The sequence below is a fragment of the Enhydra lutris genome, unplaced genomic scaffold (genome assembly GCF_002288905.1).
Source record: "Enhydra lutris kenyoni isolate GAN:26980312 unplaced genomic scaffold, ASM228890v2 scaffoldscaffold7, whole genome shotgun sequence".
In the NCBI taxonomy this organism is placed as follows: Eukaryota; Metazoa; Chordata; class Mammalia; order Carnivora; family Mustelidae; genus Enhydra; species Enhydra lutris.
Genome location: NW_019154091.1, coordinates 7,900,275 through 7,923,305, shown reverse-complemented (window position 1 = coordinate 7,923,305; position 23,031 = coordinate 7,900,275). Strand labels below are relative to the sequence as shown.

The following is a 23,031-nucleotide window of genomic DNA, read 5'->3' as shown; positions in this document are numbered from 1 at the left end:
CAACAGCAGTTTTAGTCTTTGAGAAATTCATTTCAATTCTCATGTACTGTGGCTGTGCATGAGGTAGGTATACTAAGAGGTAAAGACTAAGAAAAATTATTTCCACACTACAAATGTTCTATCTTCTCAGCATCCAAGGTACAATAATGGAAGAAGCCAGACTTTAGACATGTATCATTAATAACTCATGTGCTGTTCACCTCCAAAAGATTTGAGGGGACAAAGACTCACAGATGTATACCCTATACACCTAAGCAAAATCCACATAATTTTCAGTTTTGCAAGGAAATATATAGGTCATCAATTTGTATTACTAATTAGAACTCCCAGAACAGACTTTTTCAACTAGAGTTCCAAAGAAACCTAGGGTTCCATGAAGCACTACTTATTCAAGAGATCATGACTTAAAAAACAATAAACATTTTTTTTTAACTTTGTACACTTTTGAAAGAGAGGTCACAGTGCTGCAAGGTGATCAAGCAGCTCCCTTAGCAGCTTTCTGTCAGTTCCTTAAGGTAGTACATTCTTTAGAAATTCCACAGAAATGGAGTCATGAAAGAGTATTTACTCTTACATACGTGACTTCTTTACTCAGCATAATGATTCTGAGATTAGTCCATGTTGTTGTGTGCATCCACAGTTTCTTGCCGTTGCTGAAAAGTATTCCACTGTAAGGATGTAACACATTCTTCATTAGCCTGTTAATGAACACTTGTTTCCAGTTTCTGAATATTATGATTAAAGTTCTTATGAACATTCTTGTACAAATCTGTTTTACTGGGTCATCATAGTAGATGTCTGTTTAACTTTCTAAGGAATGGCCAGTATTCCAAAGTGGCTGTACAAGTTTTATATTCCTACCAGCAATGTATATATTCTAGTTACTCCACATCATATAAAAACTGGTATTGTCTTTTTTTAATTCTAGCCATCCAGATGCATCTGTCACTTAAATTTATATTATCCTAGCGACTAATGATGCTGACCACCTCTTTAATGGGTTTATGATCCATTCATGTAACTTCTTCAAATCTTTTGTCAACTTTAAATAGAGTTGTCTTAAGACTTATGTTTAAGTCCTTTGTCCGGCATATCTATTACAAATATATTTTTCTGTTCTGTGGTTTGCCTTTTGTTCTCCTTTGTTCCTTCTATTTTATGGTTGGTTCTCTCTGCATCCTAAAATTTTTGGTACCAGGATATTATGGATATTTTTTCTATATTTTGTATCTTCAAGTTTTATATTTTTAGCGGTACAATTTAAGACCATTAACCATTTTCAATTATTTTTTGTATTTGGTGTGAGGTAAAGGTCACTATTTATTTCTCTATAGATTTTCTCAGAGAGGTCTGTGAGAAAGGTCTATTAAATCCACAACAATAATAATGGACTTGTCTGATTTTCCTTTTAGCTAAATTTTGCTTCAATATTTTGAAGCTATGTAATTAGGTGTATACAAATTAGAACTATTCTATCTTCCTAATGAACTGACCCTTTTAACATTATCCCTTTTTATCTCCAATAATGTCTCTTGGCTAAAGACACTGTATCTCCTATTAGTATAGTCACATAGCCATTTCTTAGGTAACATCTGCATGGTACATTGTTTCCCATATTTTTACTCTGAACCTGTTTATGCTTTGTAAACAGCACATAGTTGGGTTTTGCCTTTCTGATTCAACCTGATACTCTGATACCTGATACATTTACTCCATTTGCATTTAATTACTGATGTAGTTAAGTCCATCATCTTTGTATTTATTTTCCATTTGTCCCCTTGTTCTGTCCTTTGATCTTCCTTTTCTATTAATCAAATATTTATCATTCTATTTTATGTACCCTATAGGTTTATCTTTTAGCATAATTCTTTCAGTGGTTACTGTAAGATACAAAAATGCATCTTTATTTTGTATCTTAAATTAGTACTTTTACCATGTCCCATACAAATGAGAGATTATTTTTTTTAAGTTTATTTATTTATTTGACAGAGAGAGAGAGAGAGAGAGAGAGATCACAAGTAGGCAGAGAGGCAGGCAGAGAGAGAGAGTGGGAAGCAGGCTCCCCGCTGAGCAGAGAGCCTGATGTGGGGCTCGATCCCAGGACCCTGGGATCATGACCTGAGCCGAAGGCAGAGGCTTAACCCACTGAGCCACCCAGGCGCTCTCAAATGAGAGATTCTTATAATTTAATTCTATTTACTTCCTCCTTTTGCTATTGCGGTCATATAATTAGACATGTTCTATTGTTTTCCAATATAACATTTCCAATGGAACACTGGAGATTGTTAAAACTACTGGTTTAAGCAATTAACAGCCCTGCCCACAATATTTAGCTATTCCAATACTCTTCATTCTGTCATGCTTCTACCTCAGAATTTTTTTTTTTTTAGTGTATTTCCTTAATATTTCCTGAAGTGTGGGTATGTCACTGATGCCTTCTCTAAGCTTTTGTTTACCCAAGAATATATTTATCTCATTTCTGGTTTTGAAGGATATTTTCACTGAGTACAGAATCACTGGTTATCAATTTTTCTGTCAGCGCTGTAAAGGTGTCATTCCACTGTCTTCTGAGTTACACGGTTAAAAAATCATCTTTGAAGATTCTTATTTCTCAGCGCGCCTGGGTGGTTCAGTGGGTTAAAGCCTTTGCCTTCAGCTCGGGTCATGATCCCAGGGTTCTGGGATCAATCCCCGCCTCGGGCTCTCTGATCAGCGGGGAGCCTGCTTCCTCCTCCCTCCCTCCCTCCCTCCCTCTCTCTCTCTCTCTCTCTGCCTACTCGTGATCTCTGTCAAATAAATAAATAAAATCTTTATTAAAAAAAAAGATTCTTATTTCTCTGTAACTAACATGTCTTTTTCCCCTTCTGTTTTTAAGATTATTCTGTTTATATGTGGTTTTTAGCACTGTGATCTGGAACTAAGTGCTGAGGGAAACACAGCAATAGCAGGCAGACATAGTACTACAAACTCCTACTACTAAGTTGTTAACTACTAAATAAATAGAATTATTAATTATTTCTTTTGGCTTGGTGTTATGAAAAAGTTTCTAAAACACTAAAGGTAAATGTTTATTATTTATCCTGTGTTGGGTTCACTGAGCTTCCTCCATCAGTGGTCTTAACAGTTTTGAAAAATAGCCATTATTTCTTCAGATATTGTTTCTGCCCCTTTCCCCTACCCATTTCATCAATGTCTTAATCTGCTTGGCTAATGTAACAAAATACCACAGACTACACAATTTATAAACAGAAATTTATTTCTCACAATCTGGAAGCTAAAAGTCTGAGATCAAGGAGCTTTTGATCCTGGTTCTCTTCTGTGCTGTAGACTTCCTGCTATATTCTCACATGGTGAAAAGTGCTAGGGAGCTTTCTGAGGATCTCTTTTATATAAGCATCAATTCCACACATGACGGCTCCACCGTCATGACCTCAGCACCTTCCTAAAACTTCACATTCTAATACCATCACACTGGGCATTAGGATTTCAACATGAAATCTGGTGTAACAAACATTCAGACCACAACACTTAGGGACTCCAATTATACATCTGTTAATTTACCTGGTTAAGCTACACTTGTTTTTTATGTTGTTCTGTTTCTTTCCATTTTGTTTCCTTAGTGCTTTAAACATATCCTTGCAATAACCCTCTCAGTGGGTACTAGAAAGAAATACAGCAAGTATTTTAAGAAAGCACCTCAGTATGCTTGGTCTACACTACTTCTTAAATGGGGAAATGAAAATATTTTCCTCTATGTTTCATAAATAAACCAAAAATTTCCTTGAAAAAAAAAAATTAAGTTTAGCAAGTTACTCCTCCCTTTTAGAGAAAATGCTAGAAATTCAGTTCTACCTTCAGTCTCATCCATGAAAGCTATTAAATATGTTCAAGAACTTAGGAGGTCATCACAAACAGGAGATAGAACAAGGTATACAGGAAGGTGCTTAATTTGCAAAAAACATCACTTGGTTATGATAAAATCTTTTTCAGACACCAAACCTTTGTCTTTTTGCCTCAAATACTTTTTGTCAGTTTAATAATCCTCTGAATGTCTATACATTGTATTAATATTTATTATGTATTTATCTACAAAAATTTTAAAGCTTTAAAATTATCCCTAAATATATCTAAATGAAATTACTTTTCCAATATGTACCTGGCCCTATGGAGTTTATAAGCAGTCTTTACATCTTATTTGAGTCTTAAAATGATTCTAGTAGGTAAAAAGGTGTAATTATTTACCATTCCTGTTATACAAATGAGAAAACAAAAGCTCAAAAGTGGGTCACCAAAGAGTCCTTAAGCTACTAAGTATATCCTGATAAAACAGAAGTTTAAAAACTACGTGCTCCTACCATTAATCTGCTCACAATAAATTGGCCCATGTGCGGATTACAAGTGAACCACAAACTGCCTTTCCTTGTAATTTCTGTAATATTCTTGAGTAAAATTAAGTCAAAGCATGCATGATCATCTTTTTCAAAAGAAAAGCCACACCTTAAAGCAATTTTAGCAATATCAAATTATCTGTAAGTCGCCAAATTTCATTTAGCTATAGCAAAATATGCTTAGTAAATTATTTCCTAATGATGGTATTTTAATTGACAATTTTTCTAAAAGTATTTTTAGAACTAGGTTTACACAAAGCAGATAACTTGTAAACATGTAGGCAGGCAACTTGTAAACATGACTCTTTCCTCCTTCAGTAGGCCTCTGAACATTTCTCCTTGGGCAGACTCACAAATACAAATTCCAGACTCAATATCACAAATGGTTTATAACAATTTTCAACTATTCCTTCCTTGAATCCTGGTTTTATTTCAACACTTCTGAGAGGAGGTTTCCAAAGTAAAGGACAAAAAAACCTCCAGCAAACCTTCCACTGCCATCCAGCCTTTCTAGATCAGCCTGTGTGTGTGTGTGTGTGTGTGTGTGTGTGTGTGTGTTGTGTATGTTTTGTTTGTTTAAAAGATTCTTAATACAGTGCAAATTAGCATGCCAGGTTCATTTCAGCTCCTTCACTGACAGATCTGGAGGACAGGACTGCTTTAGTTTCCCTGCCTGCTCTTTATCTGTGATGACCAATGTATAAAGGTATCTCCTGTATCCAATTTTAAACTTCACATTATCTTTATTTTTCTTGAACTTGACAGATTTGGCATCCTTTAGCCTGGCTGTGAGAAGAAAGTCCTTGATTTCTTCCATTTTGTGAGGCATGGCTAAGAGGGGTGCAGAGGAGTGCGTAGCTTCCACCACCCAAAAGACCTACCCAGTGTATATTTACAATTATCAATAAACTCTTTTGAGAACAGTACTGTCAAGTGTTAGCCATTCCATCAGAGAAACAGGCCACACTCTTTTACTAAATGAACACAGATGTTATCTTCCTACATAACAAGTCATTTCTGTGATTACATTTATAGGCAGTATAACCCAGTCCTTCAAATACGGGTAAGAAAAATAAATATCCATATGAAAAGTCCCTTAGTTCTAAGTATAATAAACCACAGCCACTAATATATTACAATAACATTACATATTATATAATATCTGTTGTTCTACCATACTGCAACAGATAGGACAAACAAGACATGAAGAAAATAAAAATCATCTCTGAAAAATAAGTGGAATTATAAGCTGCTATTTAAATTCAACTATTCAGGGGCATCTGGGTAGCTCAGTCAGTTAAGTGTCTGCCTTTGGCTCAAGGCATGATCTCGGAGTCCTGGGATCAAGCCCCATGTAGGGGGCTCCCTGCTCAGCGAGGAGTCTGCTTCTTCCTCTCCCTCTGTGACTCTCCCCTGCCTGTGCTCTATCTCTATTGCTCACTTTCTCTCAAATAAATAAAATCTTCAAAAAAAAATTTTAAATTCTACTATCCAAAAAAAATAAGTCAGTTAATGGTAACTCGTACTTGTTTAAAGTAACTGGCTATGGCCAAGAGCCATAATTTGATTCTTACGTTAGTCAATTAACTTTGCGCTACCAGGAAAATCACCTATCTATACCTCTGGACATTCAGAAACGGTAAATATATATCAGTGGTCTTATGAAGATTTAGCCAAGATGATAGGTGGTTTAATGCCATCAATCATCAGGAAGGTATACAGCTACAAAGGCTGTGACGTTGTGTGGAAATCTGGGTCCTGCTGTTTTTTTCTAAGTAGAAAGATACTTAAGTCAACAAAATTATAATACTTATAAAACATCTCAATACATTTTATTACTTTCATATTTCCTTTTTTCCTCTCATTTCATGACATTTTTAATGACCGCTGCTCTTCCTCCTCCTTTTGTTCCAACTCAATACATCTTCCAAGAATTAAGCACAGAGACTTCTATCATGGCATGTATCATGTATCAGGCAGACTTACAAAGTAAAACAGTAGTTCTCGATTCTGTAGTTAATTCTTTCAATAAATATTCTATGCTCACATTGTAAGCACTTGAATTTCTTACTAACAGTCAAAGTAAGAAATTTGGGAACTGTATTTAATGTACGAGAATAAATTTAGCGTTATTCTTATAATAATGTCATTCCCAAAAATGAATAGGATAGGAAGTGGCTTTGTAGTTTAGGAGTTAGAAACTGCTCTCAATTGGGGTGCCTGGGCAGCTCAGTTGGTTATGCATGTGACTCTCGGTTTTGGCTCAGATCATGATTCCAGGGTCCTGGGATCAGGCCACCTGTTGGGCTCTGCAATCAGCATGGAGTCTGCTTGTCCTTCTCCCTCTCCTCCTCCCCCTTGCTCTCTTTCTCAAATAAATAAAATCTTTTTTAAAAATTGCTCACAATTCTCAGTCCCTCTTATCTATCCAGTAACTTACAGTTTTCCATATATAAAATTATCTATTCTGTCATGTGCATTATAGCAGAAACAAAGTTGAAATCTCTAGAAAATAAAGCTCAATAAAACCTGGTTGGAATATGTGGAGAATAATGGAAGGCCTAGATTTACCAAGAGCAATGATCTGAAAATGTGTTTATCAAGAAACAATGATCTGCTGTCTAACACAAACAAGAGTTGTCACATTCGTGATATACTTTCTTTGGAAAAGGGTGAGTTTGCAGGCACAGTACCCAATCTATTTCACCTATACTGCATCTATAGGAATGGCCTAGAAAGATTTCAATAGGAAAAAAAATAAGTAGAGGAGGGGAGGGATTATTTCTCTATTCAATGAAGAACAGTAGGTTAAGACTATTGTTTCTTTTATTCTGAATCCATATGTATAAAGGGTTAAAAAAATCAAAAGGTCACAATCTTTAGATGTGGCTATATGTTCCCATGCAATTTTGTGGTTAGAAGTTAGGAAGTGATTAGAATTGTTCCTGTTTCAAAGGTAGGAAATGAGAGGTTATCCTGAGGTCAGGATCTTCTAATGTGGCTCTTGATCTAAATTGTGTTAACTTGCCCTGCTCCAGGATGAAAGCAGTTATGACTAGATCAATGTGCTCTGCATCTGGTTAGTCAGCTGCTCCAGAGTAGGCAGCCAGCAAAACAGCTTTGGGGTCCTCTCTGGGCACTGTGCCCCTCCTAAGATTTGGGTATAGGCCAATCCTGTTGCCCACTAATTCTTAAAAGATATTTTCAGATCCCCCACTAATTCTTAAAAGGTATTTTCAGATCCCCAAGATAAGAAGTAAAATAAACGTAAGTAGAAAATACCCTTTTAATTTTCCAAGTAAGCTGTAACCGAAGTGTTCCGCATTTCCATCTAACATTCACTAGAAAATGAATTATTTTTTTAATTTATTTATTTGACAGAAAGAGAGAGAGAGAGATCACAAGTAGGCAGAGAGACAGGCAGAATGGGGAGGAAGCAGGATCCCTGCTGAGCAGAAAGCCTAATGCAGGACTCGATCCCAGGACCCTGAAATCATGGCCTAAGCAGAGGCTTAACCCACTGAGCCACCCAGGTGCCCCCAAAATGAAATATTTTAACAACTCTATATGAAACCATTATACTGGCTCAACTATCTGCCTTAGAAAAATCAACTGATTCCTTGGAAGAGGAAATTTAAAAGGAGGCCACTGTTTTTGTTTGTTTTTTTAAAAAGGGGTAAACAATGCTAAAAAGGAGAAGAGGGTCCCAAAACCTAGGGACAAAATACTACAAAATATTCTTAAAGGAAATGGCTTGAATACAAAGTTTTGTAACTGTTGCTATAACCACAAGGGATCCCAACTATGAAATCCAGTTCCACAGAATATTTTTTAGCAACCTGCCTTTATCAAGTCTTTCCAAAGTTTTCACAGAAATGACTCTACTTATGCATTAGTATTTCATTGGTTTAGGTAATATTTGATTAAATTATATAATTACAATAACAAAGCTGGACTATAACTGTTAAGAACATAAGCTCAAACTAAAGAAAAGCCTACTGCCTACGAGTTAGTACTAAACAAGTCATAGCCATCAATCAGTAGTCTTACAGAAGGAATGAAGGCCAAATTAGTCAGATCTTTTACTACATACTCTCACTTGCTTTCTTAAATGCTATACACAAAGGTCTCTGCAAGCATGCAACCATCTATGACATCCAAAACACTTTGTTAATAAATTTCTTAATTGCAGTACAGGATGATTTGAACTTTCCTTTCTAAATGGAGTATTGATGAACTATAATAAAATTTCCATGCAAGTAACATTCTTAACCTAGCAAAGAAATAAACAGATAAAATGGAAGAACTAAACTCAGTATTACAGTTAAATGAAAATTTTGTCACATAATCTTTTTCTATTATTTTATCACTAGATGTCTGTACCTCTTAATTCCCTTCATCTATTTTGCCTATCCACACAACTCTCCTCCCATCTGGCAACCACTAACTTGTTCTCTGTGTTTATGAATCGGTTTCTGGTTTTCATGTGTTTGTTCATTTATTTTTTAGATTTCACATATAAGTGAAATCATATGATACTTGCCTTTCTCGGTCTTACTTCACTTAGTGTAATAATACCTTCTAGATCCATCCATGTTGTCATGAATGGCAAGTTTTATTCTTTTTTAAGGAAGAGTAATATTCCATTGTATATCTATATAGATAGATATATGCCACATCATCCATAACTGTTCACTTATCAATGGACACTTAGGTTGCTTCCAATATCTTGGATGTTGTAAATAATCCTCCATAAACAAAGGAGTGCATATATCTTTTTTAATTAATGCCCAATCTTGTTAGCCTAACTCTGTGAATGTGGTATCTTCTTAAAAAAATAAAGCTAAATTGCATATGAAAAACTTTCCCAGGATGCCTGGGTAGCTCAGTTGGTTAAGCTGCCTGCTCTCAACTCTGGCTCAGGTCATGACTTTAGTGTCCTGGGATTGAGCCCCACATTAGGCTTCACACTCAGCGAGAGTCTGCCTGATGATTCTCTCTCTCCCTGTGCCCTTCCCCTCACTCTCTAAAATAAATCTTAAAAAAAAAAAAAAAAGAAAGAAAGAAAGAAAAGAAAAGGAAAAAAAAGAAAAAAGGACTTTTCCTATTTACTCTTACAACAAATAAATGTTTGAAATATGTAGGTGTCTGCTAAGATTTGTTGATTATTTTATATAGAAATTAAAAATAAATACTTACTATAGGATTTGATCTAATTCTTAAAAATGTTTTTTTCATGATTTGGGACAAGGTTTATAGTGAGTTTCCAGGCACTTGAATACATATTTATTTATATGACCACTTTCTTAACAGCAGGCTAAAATTTTTATTAAAATCCAAGTCATTAGGTATGTAAATAATCAATATGAAAGAAAACCTAATGGTACACTAAGGCTCTCCATAACTCATGAATAGTAAGTACAGTAAAATAGGTCTGAATTCATTATTACTGAACTCCAGAATGTATTTTGCTCTAATTAACTTTACTCAAATACTGGGGGGTTGGGAGAGAGAAATCATGAAACTACAGTGAGAGAGAATGTTAATAGATTAAAAAGAGCCTAGAGCATTAAAATTCTTCTCAATGAGTTCAAAACAGACCTCCTTTGCGGTTTCAACTGCTTCCAAATATATGGATTCTTTTGCCCTGAGAAAACAAAAAGGTCTTTTTTGACGCTCAATTTGATTTTTAGGAAATTAAAAAGTGGCAGCATAAGTCTCTTGTTTTAAGCACATCACTTCAATTAAAGTGTTCCCTGGAGCTCTAATGCGTATTTACCCTCTGTGTACACATTTCATTAGCATTAGTATCTATCCCTCTGACATCCTCAGTGAGACAAAAGCACAGAGAATGGTTTCTATTCTTTTTTCTATTCTTCCTATATACAAAAGAGATTAAATTTGATGATTTTCACTGATGCTTCAAAAGACTTAGGTCTCACTAATCAACACCCTAGGATGCAGTAATATTTATAGCTTATTATAAAACCCGACACTGGTTTTTACATGAAATTTATTAAGCACCAACTTGAGACAGATTTGAGCAAATCTCTTATTATATGAGCAACCTTCTGTTTATAAAGTTAACCACGCAATTCACAAGTTTATGTCCCTATATCCTAGCAACCATATCCTTCAAAAAGGATTACAAATGTACATAAAATGACTAGTACCTAGTGATATCAATGATTTTTTTTTCCTCAAATGAGGTTTAAGTTTATATACTTCCCTACCCACTAGTTTCTCTAGCAACACCATGTAAGGTGTCTATCATGAATTTAAGGGGGGGAAAAGTACTTTAAAAAAATCATTAATGTGAATTTAGGTAAAATACATTTTAACTGGGTGCCTGGGTGGCTTAGTGGGTTAAGCCTCTGCTTTCAGCTCAGGTCATGATCTCAGGGTCCTGGGATCGAGTCCCCCATCCGGCTCTCTGCTCAGCAGGGAGCCTGCTTCCCTCTCTCTCTCTCTCTGCCTACTTGTGATCTCTGTCAAAAATATAAACAAAAATCTTTTAAAAAAAATTTAAAAATACATTTTAATTGCTGAAAGATCTGTTCTTTTATCAATTTTCTCCTCTTACACAAGTCATAATAAAATGTGCTATAACAATAACAAGGGAATAAAAAAAGATAAAATTAACCTTCCACATTATATAATTTTTCAACCATCATTTTAAAATATAAGATCTTTATAAAACTACTAGAAGTCAATATAATCAAGGAAATGTCTTTTCCCCTTTTTATGTAATAAACTAGTGAACAGAACAATCTGCCAATCTGTTCTAGTTCTCTACTTACTTTTAACCATCATAGTAACTCTGTAAAATTAATTATACTCACTTTACACATCTAAAGAAACAGTCACTGATGAGCTAAAACTTCACTGTTATAGCAAGTAAGCAGAAGCACAAGTGGGAACCCAAACAGTAAAATGCCCTACCCAAGTCCATGTTTTCGCTGCTACATAACATCACCCATTTAGCACATACATTCTCTCAATAAATAAAAGCCTGGCTGCTTAATAGTTTTTCTTCTAGGAGTTACAAAAGTCAGTGATTGAGAAATAAGGCACAATGTAATTCTTTTTCCTTTCCTTTTTCTACTTCTCTACCTACAGAATTAGGTATTCCTCACACTATGCTCTTGTAATCATGTGTATACACACACACACACACACACGGACGCATTATATAATGTATCTTTTATATAGCATCTTCCTACCTAATAAGTTTAAGCACACAATTTTAAACACTTTCAGAGAAGGAAGGACATTTTGCTGTGTGTTTTGAAATCCCATTCATTTCCTAGTGAAGGGCCTAGCTTTAATAAGGCCCAAGTACTGGACAGAACAGAATAGAGGGCAGTGGGGCGAGGGCGGGGGGAGTCTCTCTCTAGAATAACTTATAAACAAAGGAGATCCACATCTTATTGAGTTTAAAATATTTTGCATATTTAATCAAATAGTCCAAAATGTATGCAACAAAATTGGAACATTTTCCAATAAAATTGGAAAAACGGTTTTTCACTAACCTCTAACAACGTTAAGATTTTATTAGCAACTGAATATAAGTCTTATCTTTTTTGATCCCCATGAAAGACATGAGTTGATATTGCTCTGCCATTTTACAAATGAGGAAAATGACTCAAAAATTTTAACAAATTTACCTGAGATCACATAGCTTGCAAGTCTGACCATTTCCAATTGATAGTGTCCAAGTGACATTAAAAAGGAGGGAGGGGTACAAAAGAACCAAAGGCTAGAGTTCTGAGGCTATTCGAAGTAGAAGATACCCAGGAACAGATTTCAAATTGGAATTTGCTGAGTTACTGGAGCTTAACAAAAACTGCCCCTAAGAGTATCCAACTGAGAGGGGCGCCTGGGTGGCTCAGTGGGTTAAGCCTCTGCCTTCGGTTCAGGTCATGATCTCGGGGTCCTGGGATCGAGCCCCACATCGGGCTCTCTGCTCAGCGGGGAGCCTGCTTCCCCCTCTCTCTCTGCCTCTGCCTCTCTGCCTACTTGTGATCTCTCCCTCTGTCAAATACATAAAGTCTTTAAAAAAACAACAACAAAAAAAAAGAGTATCCAACTGAGAGAGGAAGGTCAAGTGCAGAATTAGGATCCAATTTGATTTTGATCTAAAGCAGAAGTTCTCAAAGTGTAGTCTGCGTAATCTTTACAAGGGGGTTGTGTCTTGAGATCAAAATTATTTTTACAATGATTCTAAGACGTTATTTGCCTTTTTCACTTTTATCTCAAGTGTACAGTGGAGTTTTCTGAAAAACACTGTAACAGACTGAAAGGCAAAAGTAGATGTAAGAATCCAGCTGTTTTCTATTAAGCCAGACATGAAAGAGGTTTACAAACATGTAAAAACAATGCTAATACTCTTGCCATGTTTTTAGAGTTATTTTTCATTTAGAATATGTGCTGTGATATATTAATTTGTAATGTTTCTCAAGTAAATTAAAGAACATAAGGTCCAGGAACCAAAAAGGTTGAAAAGCTCCTACTCTAGATCGAGAATGGAAGATGGTGGCACAGTATGAAGACCCTGGGCTCACCTTGTCCCATGAATACAACCATGTAACTATCAAATTATCCAAAATACCCCAGAAGCTGACCCAAAGACTGGCAGAACAAATTCCACAGCTAAAAGCAGAGAAGAGGCCACACTGAAGAAGGTAGGAAGTGCTGAGACACGGTTTGGGAGAGAAACAGATCTTGGCCACTGAGGTGGGAAGAGAAGCACAGCTGCAGAGAAAGGTGAGTGAAAGAGCCCAGCACCCAGGGGAGCACACAAGGAAAATCAATCCCCACAACAAGTGGCTTGGAAAACAAGAATGGACAAATATTCTGGGTTCTCGCAACTAACAGGGTTAATGCCTGGAATTTTAATGGTCAGCAGGCTTGGCTGGGATAGACCTCCAGGGCACTGTCTTGCTCTTGATAAGAATGCAGGCAAACAACCCATGAACACACACAGCATGGAAACAGTAATCTCAAGAGCTCCTCAGACACACAGTGGGAGTTTATTTTTTTTTTTTTAAAGATTTTATTTATTTGACAGAGAGAGAGATCACAAGTAGGCAGAGAGGCAGGCAGAGAGAGAGAGGGGAGGAAGCAGGCTCCCCGCCGAGCAGAGAGCCCGATGTGGGGCCCGATCCCAGGACCTGGGATCATGACCTGAGCTGAAGGCAGAGGCCTTAACCCACCGAGCCACCCAGGCGCCCCCACAGTGGGAGTTTAATTGCTCATCCTGGAGCATGTCACAGAGAGGCAGCCTTCGTGGAGAGACTATATTTACCTCCCCCACACTTCAGTATAAGCAAAGGCCCCCTGAGGCTATCAGTGCAGTGCCACCACTGGCTACCTAACCTGCTTATACCAAGCCCTGCCCTCTGGTGCTCCAGTGGAAACACCCTTTCCAGTCTCACAGTGCCTCACTCAGTCCCAGCAAAGTGGGCCCCTTCCCCAACAAGACCAGCCCGAATTCTTGCCCACACCCAGTCTCTCAACCCAAGAATTTTGTGGTGCCTCAGTTCTGGTGGCAGTGGCAACAAGTCTCATTTCACAAGCAGACCAGAGCACACCTAGTTAAAACTCACCACATTCAAGTAAGGGACAAAATACTGCCCACAGCAGGCAAGGAAAGCTTCCACACACAACTGACCTGAAGGATAGAGTAGCCAGAACACAACAGCAGAGTGCACACAACACACACTAGAGGCACTCTCTAAAGTGCCAGGCCCTGGGGAATACGGGACACTACACAGCAGGACATTACAGCATCTCTTTTCATAAGGCCATTAACTTTAAAAACAGGAGACCTAAGCTGACTTTCCTAACACACAGAAATAGGCACGAAGACTTAGACAAAAATGAGAAGACAGAAAAAAGTGTCCCAAATGAAAGAACAGGAAAAGGCCATGGCCAGAGAGCTAATCAAAACTGATATAAGTACAACACCTAATACAGAATTTCAAACAATGATCATAATGATACTCACTGAAGGGGCACCTGCATGGCTCAGTCAGTTAAGTGTCTGCCTTTGGCACAGGTCATGATCCCAGGGTACCGGGATGGAGCCCTCCACTGGGCTCCCCACTCAGTGGGGAGCCTGCTTCTCCCTCTCCCTCTGCTGCTGCTCTGCCTACTTGTGCTCTCTGTCAAATAAATAAAATCTTAAAAAAAAAAAATACTCCCTGAACTTAAGGAAAAAGTAGAGGACATAAGTAAGACCCTTAACAGAGAGAAGAGATAAGGAATAACAGAGCAGAAATAAAGGGCTCAATAAACAAAATAAGAAACACTTGATGGAATGAACAGCAGGCTGGAAGAAGCAGAAGAATGAATTACTGAGAAGGCAGAGTAATGGAAAGTAATCAAGCTGAACAAGAGAGAGAAAAAAGAATTACACAAAGTGAGAACAAAGGGAACATAGTGACTTTATCAGATGTAATACCATTCAAATTATAGGAGTCCAAGAAGGAGAGAGAGAGAAAAGGGGACAGACTATGTATCTGGATAATAACTAAAAACTTCCCTTACCTGAGAAAGGAGACATATATACGAGGCACAGAGAACTTCCACCAAAATTAATAAAAGCAGATTCATACCAAGGCATATTGTAAACTGACAAAATATAATGAGAAAGAAAATTTTAAAAGCAGAAAGACAAAAGGAGACAGTAACTTAAAAGGGAAAACACACAAGGTAGCAGGGGATTTTTCAGCAGAAACATTCCAAGCCAAAAGGGCCTGCCATGATACATTCAAAGTGCTGAATGGGAAAATCTAGAAGACTACCCAGAAAGGCTATCAATCAAAATAGGAGATAAAGAGCTTTCCAGACCAAAACCAAACAAACAAACAAACAAAAAAACAAAACAAAAACTAAAGGAGTTCATGACCACCAAACCAGCCCAGCAAGTAACACCAAAGGGGACTCTCTGAGTGGAAAGGAGAGACCAGAATTGACAGTATAAAGGTAGGAAACACAAAGGCAGTAAAAATGAATACTTCTGTAAAAAACAACAACAACAACAACAACAAAAACAACAGTCAAGAAACTCACAAAATAAGAGTATGTAAAATGTAACAAAATATACCTAAAATGTGGGGAGAAGAGGAATAAAAAATGGGTTCAAACTTAAATGACCATCAACTTAATACAGATTGCTATATGCAGAAGTTACACACAAACCTGACGGTAACCATATATCCAAAACCACTAATAAATATGCAAAGAATAAAGAGAAAGAAATCCAAATATGTCATTAAAGTAAATCAGTAAACCATGAAAGAGAGAAAAACAAGAGATTCATAGAAAATCTTCAGAAAAAAACACAAAACAATAAAATGACAATAAATACATATCTACCAATAATCTGAATGTTACTGGATTAAAATCCTATCAAAAAACACAGGGTGACCTGGCGATTCACAGACCTATACCCCTAGGGCTAATAATACATTATATGTTTATTAAAAAATTTTTTTTTAACTATAAAAAGAGGAAAAAAAACCCACAAAGTGACAGAATGGACTAAAAAACAAAGCAAGACTCATTTTAAAAATGAGGCTCATTTTAGACCTAAAGACACCGCAGACTGAAAGTGAGGGGACAAAGAAACATTTACCAAATGGATGTTAAAATGAAGCTGGAATAGCAATACTTATATCTGACAAAATGGAATTTAAAACAGACTAACAAGAGACAAAGGACATTATATAATAATAAAGTAGACAATCCAACAAGATATAAGAATTGTAAATATTTATTTTTTTTAAGTTTTTTTTATTATTATTTATTTGAGAGAGAGAGAGAGAATGAGAGAGAGCATGAGAAGAGAGAGGTCAGCAGGAGAAGCTCAGCAGGGAGCCTGATGTGGGGCTCAATCCTAGGACTCCAGGATCATGACCTGAGCCGAAGGCAGTTGCTTAACCAACTGAGCCACCCAGGCACCCAAGAATTATAAATATTTATGCACCCAACATGGAAGCACCCAAATACATAAAACGGTTTAGCCAACCCAAAGAAACTAATTAATAATGATACAATAATGTAGGGGACTTTGGGAGTGCCTGGGTGGCTCAGTCGTTAAGCATCTGCCTTTGGCTCAGATCATGATCCTGAGATCCTGGGATCAAGCCTCACATTGGGCTCCTTGCTCAGCAGGAGGCCTGTTTCTCCCTCTCCCCCTGTTTGTGTTCCCTCTCTCGCTGTGTCTCTGTCAAATAAATAAAATCTTTAAAAAAAAAAAAAAAAAAGAATACTTTTTGTTATAATAATGTAGGGGACTTCAACAGCCCACTCATATCAATGGACAGATCATCTAAACAGAACACCAACAAGGAAACAATGGCTTTGAATGACACACTGGACCAGATGGATTTAACAGATACATTCAGAACACTGCATCCTAAAACAGTAGAATACACATTCTTTTCAAGTGCACATAAAACATTCTCCAGAATAGATCATATATTGGCCGACAAAACGAGTCTCAACATACGCAGAACATCAAAGTCATACCATGCATCTTTTCTGACCACAAGGCTCTGAAACTAGAAGTCAACCACAGGAAAAAAATCTGGAAAGAGTACAAATACGCAGAAAGAAAACATGCTACTAAGCAATGAGTGGGTCAACCAGAAAATAAAAGAAATAAAGAAGTACAAGGGAACAAATGAAAATGAGAACACAATGGTCTAAAACTTTTGGGATGAAGCAAAAGCAGTTCTAAGAGAGACGTTTATAGCAATACAGACCTACCTCAAGAAGAAAAATACCAAACAACTTTACACCTAACAGAGCTAGAAAAAGAACCAACCAAAACCCAGCAGTACAAAGGAAATAAACAAGATTAGAGCAGAAATAGTATAGAAACTTAAAAAAAAAAAACAAAAACAAAAACAAAAAACAACCACAGATCAATGAAATCAGGAACTGTTTCTTTGAAAAAAAAAAAAATCAATATAACTGATAAACCTCTAAACAGATTTATGGAGAACAAAAAAAAAGGGGAATGACTCTAATAAATAAAATCACAAATGAGAGAGAAGAAACAACCAACACCAAAGAAATATAATTACTTACAAGAGAATTATTAAAAAAAAAAAAAAAAAAAAACTACATGCCAACATACTGGACAACCTAGAGAAGACAGGTAATTCATAGAAACATATAAACTACCAAAACTTAAAGAAATACAAAATCTGAACAGACCAATTCTCAGCAAAGAAATTGAAACAATAATCAAAAAAACCTCCCAACAAACAAAAGTCCAACACCAGACGGCTTCACAGGCAAATTCTATTAAACATTTAAATAAGAGTATGCCTAGTCTTCTCACACTATTCCAAAAAATAGAACATTACGTGTTAATTAAAAAAATTAAAAATTATTAAAAAAAGAAAAAGAAAAAAAGGAAGCTGAAAATACCAGGCACTTATTATCACAGCCATGCTTTCCCTATCTAGAGAATGGTTATAGGTTCCATTCCAGGCTGGTGGGATCTAAAAAGTCTGCAGCTGGAAGTCTAAGAAGGCTTCCTCTTGTTAATAAAATGGAAGACACAGGGGAAAAAAAAAATAAAGGAACAGAAAATTGATTCTAAGAGGCCAGCATTACCATGATACCAAAACCAGATAAAGACACCACCGCAAAAGAGAACTGCAGGCCAAAATCCCAGATGAACTCAGACGCAAAAATCCTCAACAAAATACTAGCGAACCAGATCCAACAATACCTTATAAAAATCATTCCCCACAATCAAGTGGGCTTTATTCCTGGGTTGTAAAGGTGGTTCAATCTCCACAACTTATCAATGTGACAGATCACATCAATATGAGAAAGAAGGGTGCTTGGCTGGTTCAGTAGGTGGAGTGTGCAATCTCATCTTGATAAGTTTGAGCCCCATATCAGGTGTATACATTACTTAAAAATAAAATCTTAAAAAAAAAAGAGAGAAAAAGGGTAAGAACCATATATCATTTCAACAGATGCAGAAAAAACATTTAACAAAGTACAACACCCATTCATGATAAAAAAAAAAAAAACTCAACAAAATAATTTTAGAGGAAACATAATTCAACATAATAAAGGCCTCATATGAAAAACCCACAACTAAGATCAACCTAAATGGGAAAAAAACACTAAGAGCTTCTTCCTCTACAGTCAGGAGTAAGACGGGGATGTCTACTCCCATCACCTGGATTCAACATAGTACTGGAATTCCTAGCCACATCAATCAGACAACAAAGAGAAATAAAAGGCTTCCAAATAGGTAAAGAAGAAGCAAAACTTTCACTATTTGCAGATGACATGATACCATATAAAGAGAACCCTGAAGACCCCCACCAAAAAACTGCTAGAACTGATAAACAAATTAAGTAAAGCTCCAGGATACATAACAAATGTACAGAAATCTGTTGCATTTCTATACATTAATAATGAAGCAACAGAAAGAGAAATCAAGAAAACAATCTCATTTACAACTGTACCAAAAATACTAAGATACCTAGAAATAAACCCAACCAAAAAGGTGAAAGACCTGTACTCTCAAAACTATAAAACACTGATGAAAGAAACTGAAGTTGATACAAAGAAATGCAAAGACATTCCATGCTCAAGGACTGGAAGAACAAATATCATTAAAATGTTTATACTACCCAAAGCAATCTCCACATTTAATGCAAACCTTATCAAAATACCAACAGCATTTTTTCACAGAAGTAGAACAAATAATCTAAAATTTGTATGGAACCACAAAAGACCAAATAGCCAAACAATCTTGAAAAAGAAAAGCAAAGCTGGAGGCATCACAATTCTGGACTTGAAGTCCTATTCAAACCTGCAGTAATCAAAACAGTACGGTACTGGCAGAAAAATGGACACACAGATCAACAGAACAGAACAGAAAACCCAGAAATGAACCCACAATTATATGGTCAACTAATCTTGACAAAGCAGGAAAGAATATCCAATGGGAAAAAGACAGTCTCTTCAACAAATGATGTTGGGAAAACCAAACAGCAACATGCAAAAGAAAGCAACAGGCCCAATTTCTTGCACCACACACAAAAATAGATTCAAATGGATTAAAGGCCTAAATATGAGACCTGAAACCATAAAAATCCTAGAAAAGAACACAGGTAGTAACTTCTTCAATAAAGGCCAAGGCAACATTTTTCTAGATATGTCTCCTGAGACAAGGGAAATAAAAGCAAAGATAAACTATTGGGACTACATGAAATTAAAAAGCTTCTGCACAGCAAAGGAAACACTCAGCAAAACCAAAAGGTAACCTATGATATGGGAGAAGATATTTGCAAATGACATATACAATAAAGGGTGAATATCCAAACTATATGAAGAACTTAAAAAGCTCGACACCCAAAACCCAAAAAATCCAATTAGAAAATGGGCAGAAGATGCCTGGGTGGCCCAGTCAGTTGAGCATCTGACTTGGTTTTAGCTCAGGTCCTGATCTCACCAGTCATGGGATCCAGCCCTGTGTCCGGCTCCATGCTCAGTGGGAGTCTGCTTAGGTATTCTCTCTCTCTGCCCCTTCCCCTGCTCATGTGCTCTCTCTAGAATAAATCAATCTTTAAAAAGAGAGAGAGAAAGAATGGGCAGAAGAAATAAACAAACATTTCTCCAAAGAAGACATTACAGATGATCTACAGACTCATGAAAAGATGTTCATCATCACTACCATCAGAGAACTGCAAATGAAACCTACAATGAGATATCACCTCCCACCTGTCAGAATAGCTAAAATCAACACAAGAAACAATGTGTTCGCCAGGATGTGGAGAAAAAGGAAACCTCCGCCCTGTTGATGGGGACGCAAATTGATGCAGCCACTGTGGAAAACAGTACAAAGATTCCTCAAAAAGTTAAAAATAGAACTATCCTATGACCCAGGAATTGCACTACTGGGTATTTACCCAAAGAACACAAAAATACTAAATCAAAGGGAAATGTGCACCTGTATGTTTACAGCAGCATTATTAACAATAGCCAAATTATGGAAGCAGCCCAAGTATCCACTAACAGATATATGTATAAAGAAGTGATATACATATATGTACATATATATATAAAGGAATATATATATAATGGATCCATATATATAATGTAATATTACTCAGCCATAAAAAAGAATGAAATCTTGCCAATTGCAAAAAGATGAATGGGGCTAGAGAGTATAATGCCTAGTCAAACAAGTCAGCCAGACAAAGATATATTTCACTCACATGTGGAATTTAAGAAACAAAACAAATCAGCAAAGGGAAAAAAAGAAAGACAAATCAAGAAACAGACTGAACTACAGAGAACAAACTGATGGTCACCAGAGGGGAAAGAGGTGGGGGGATGGGTTAAATAGATGAAGCAGAATAAGAAGTGCACTTGTGGTGATGAGCACTGGGAGGTATGTGGAATTGCTGAATCAGTATATTGTACACTTGAAATTAATATAACACTGTATGTTAACTACCTAGAATTTAAATAAAACCTTAAAAACCCCAAAACAAAAAATAAATAAATAAAACACACCTGGATTCAAACGGAAAAAAAAAAAAAAAGGCTGCTGCTCTAAGGACATTTTCTACCAATCCTCAAATCTAAAATCTGGTCTTCTAAACTGATTTACTCACTAGAATTAAGTGGGTTATATAAATGTAAAGTTTCTGGGTTTCACCATACTATAAACTCCTTAAAGACAGAAATATTTTTTTTTAATCTTTGTGTCCCCCCCTCCCTACCCCCATCCTATCACTCCTTATCCCCCCAAAACTGGTTATATCAAGCAAGATTATTTCTCATTGCATCTTTCTAAATTAATGCTACACTTTACCCTTAAGCATATTAAGGATTCTACAGTCCCACGTCACCTCAAAATGAACTGTTCAGGAAAGTGGAAAGATCAGACTTTACCACGTGGAGATACATGATGACCCCACTAATGTAAATATATCCTGTGAGGCTCAGCTAGTCATTCACTTTTTTAAACACCTCCTAACTCCAACAGTAAGAAATTTAAAAAGCATTACGGGACCTTATTTTAACAGAAAAAGATAAAAATATTTAGATATTTAAAAGGTCATATTCATATAGGTACAATAAGAATGAAACTTTAATTCCCTTCAAAAATAGCTAATTAATTCTATTCACATGATACATTTTTCAATTACCACAAAATAATTATGTATTATCTTCTATAGACTTTCAAAGCTCAAATCTCACAAAATCTCCCACTTTGTAAATATTCATAGGTTCACTGAGAATGTTCTTAGCCATGCCCGGCACAAGGTAAATATGAATTTACTCTTAATGTTTAAAAAAAAAAAGCATGTAGGCAACTTCTAAGTTTTCTCACCAAAACATAACTGAACTGAATGTGCTACTCCGTCACTGATGACACAATGACAGTTTATCACATTTTTTAAAAACTAGCTCTTTATTAAAGCTTTTGTAAGACAAATCCTACTGGACAGTGACCAACTGTGGAAGACCTGGCAAGATGTTAAAAATGCCAGGACTCTGGGCACCTGAGTGGCTCAGTGGGTTAAAGCCTCTGCCTTAGGCTCAGGTCATGATCCCCAAAGTCCTGGGTTCGAGCCCCGTATCGGGCTCTCTGCTCAGCAGGGAGCCTGCTTCCTCCTCTCTCTCTCTCTCTCTCTGCCTGCCTCTCTGCCTACTTGTGATTTCTGTCAAATAAAAAAAAAAAAATTAAATTAAAAATGCCAGGACTCCAACTTTTTGGTAGTTTTTGTTTCTATGAAGTGCTAAATTAGACTAAGATGAATGAAAAGAGGACAAAATGTGCATACCCATGAAGAATAATGACTTTTTAAAAAAAGATTTCCTATGAGGATAGAGAAAAATACTTAAAAAAAAAATACAAATGTCTGCATTAGCCAGAATTCTGTTAAATAGGATACTGTTCAAAAAACAAGAACAAGGGGTGCCTCGGTGGCTCAATGGGTTAAAGCTTCTGCCTTAGGCTCAGGTCATGATCCCAGGGTCCTGAGATCGAGCCCCGCATCTGCTCTCTGCTTGGTGGGGAGCCTGCTTCCTCCTCTCTCTGCCTGCCTCTCTGCCTGCCTCTCTGCCTACTCATTATCTCTATCAAATAAATAAATAAAATCTTTAAAAACAAAAACAACAACAAAAAACAGGATACTGTTCTTCAACCTGAACAGCTCCCTTAAAAGGAATTAAAGAGATTATAGTTAATAAAAGATTCTAGTTAATCAAAGATGAGTATATGGGCCTAGATCCTTTCTTCTTTGCTTCACTATTACTTAATACCCGTTCAATCTTGTTCCTCAAAAGCTGAAAGGTAACATATTCCTACATTTAATTAACATCTGGTGAAATGTGAATTACATACAACCACAGCACTAGCTGACCAAAGGTTTACGGCATATAGGAAGTCGATTTGGTTCAGCAAAAATTGAGACTAAGCCTAACTCCATTCAAATCCTGACTCCTTATAGACACTGGGGAAAGTTAGAATTATGACACTGAGAAATCCAACCTCAGTTATTCCCTCTTTGGAGAAGAAAATAAGCTACCTCAAAAAGGTGAGAGATGTAAATCAGAATGTATGGACTATGCCTAGCATAAT

At 36.5% G+C, this 23,031-nt stretch overlaps 1 protein-coding gene and 1 pseudogene across 1 annotated transcript in view; both read right to left on the bottom strand.

Moving 5' to 3' along the window:
* LOC111142077 (cyclin dependent kinase 17) overlaps positions 1 to 23,031 on the bottom strand; it is a 114,943-nt gene that overhangs the window by 71,914 nt on the left and 19,998 nt on the right. The gene's annotated exons all lie outside the window — the stretch shown is intronic.
* Positions 5,005 to 5,217, bottom strand: LOC111142078 (annotated as a pseudogene).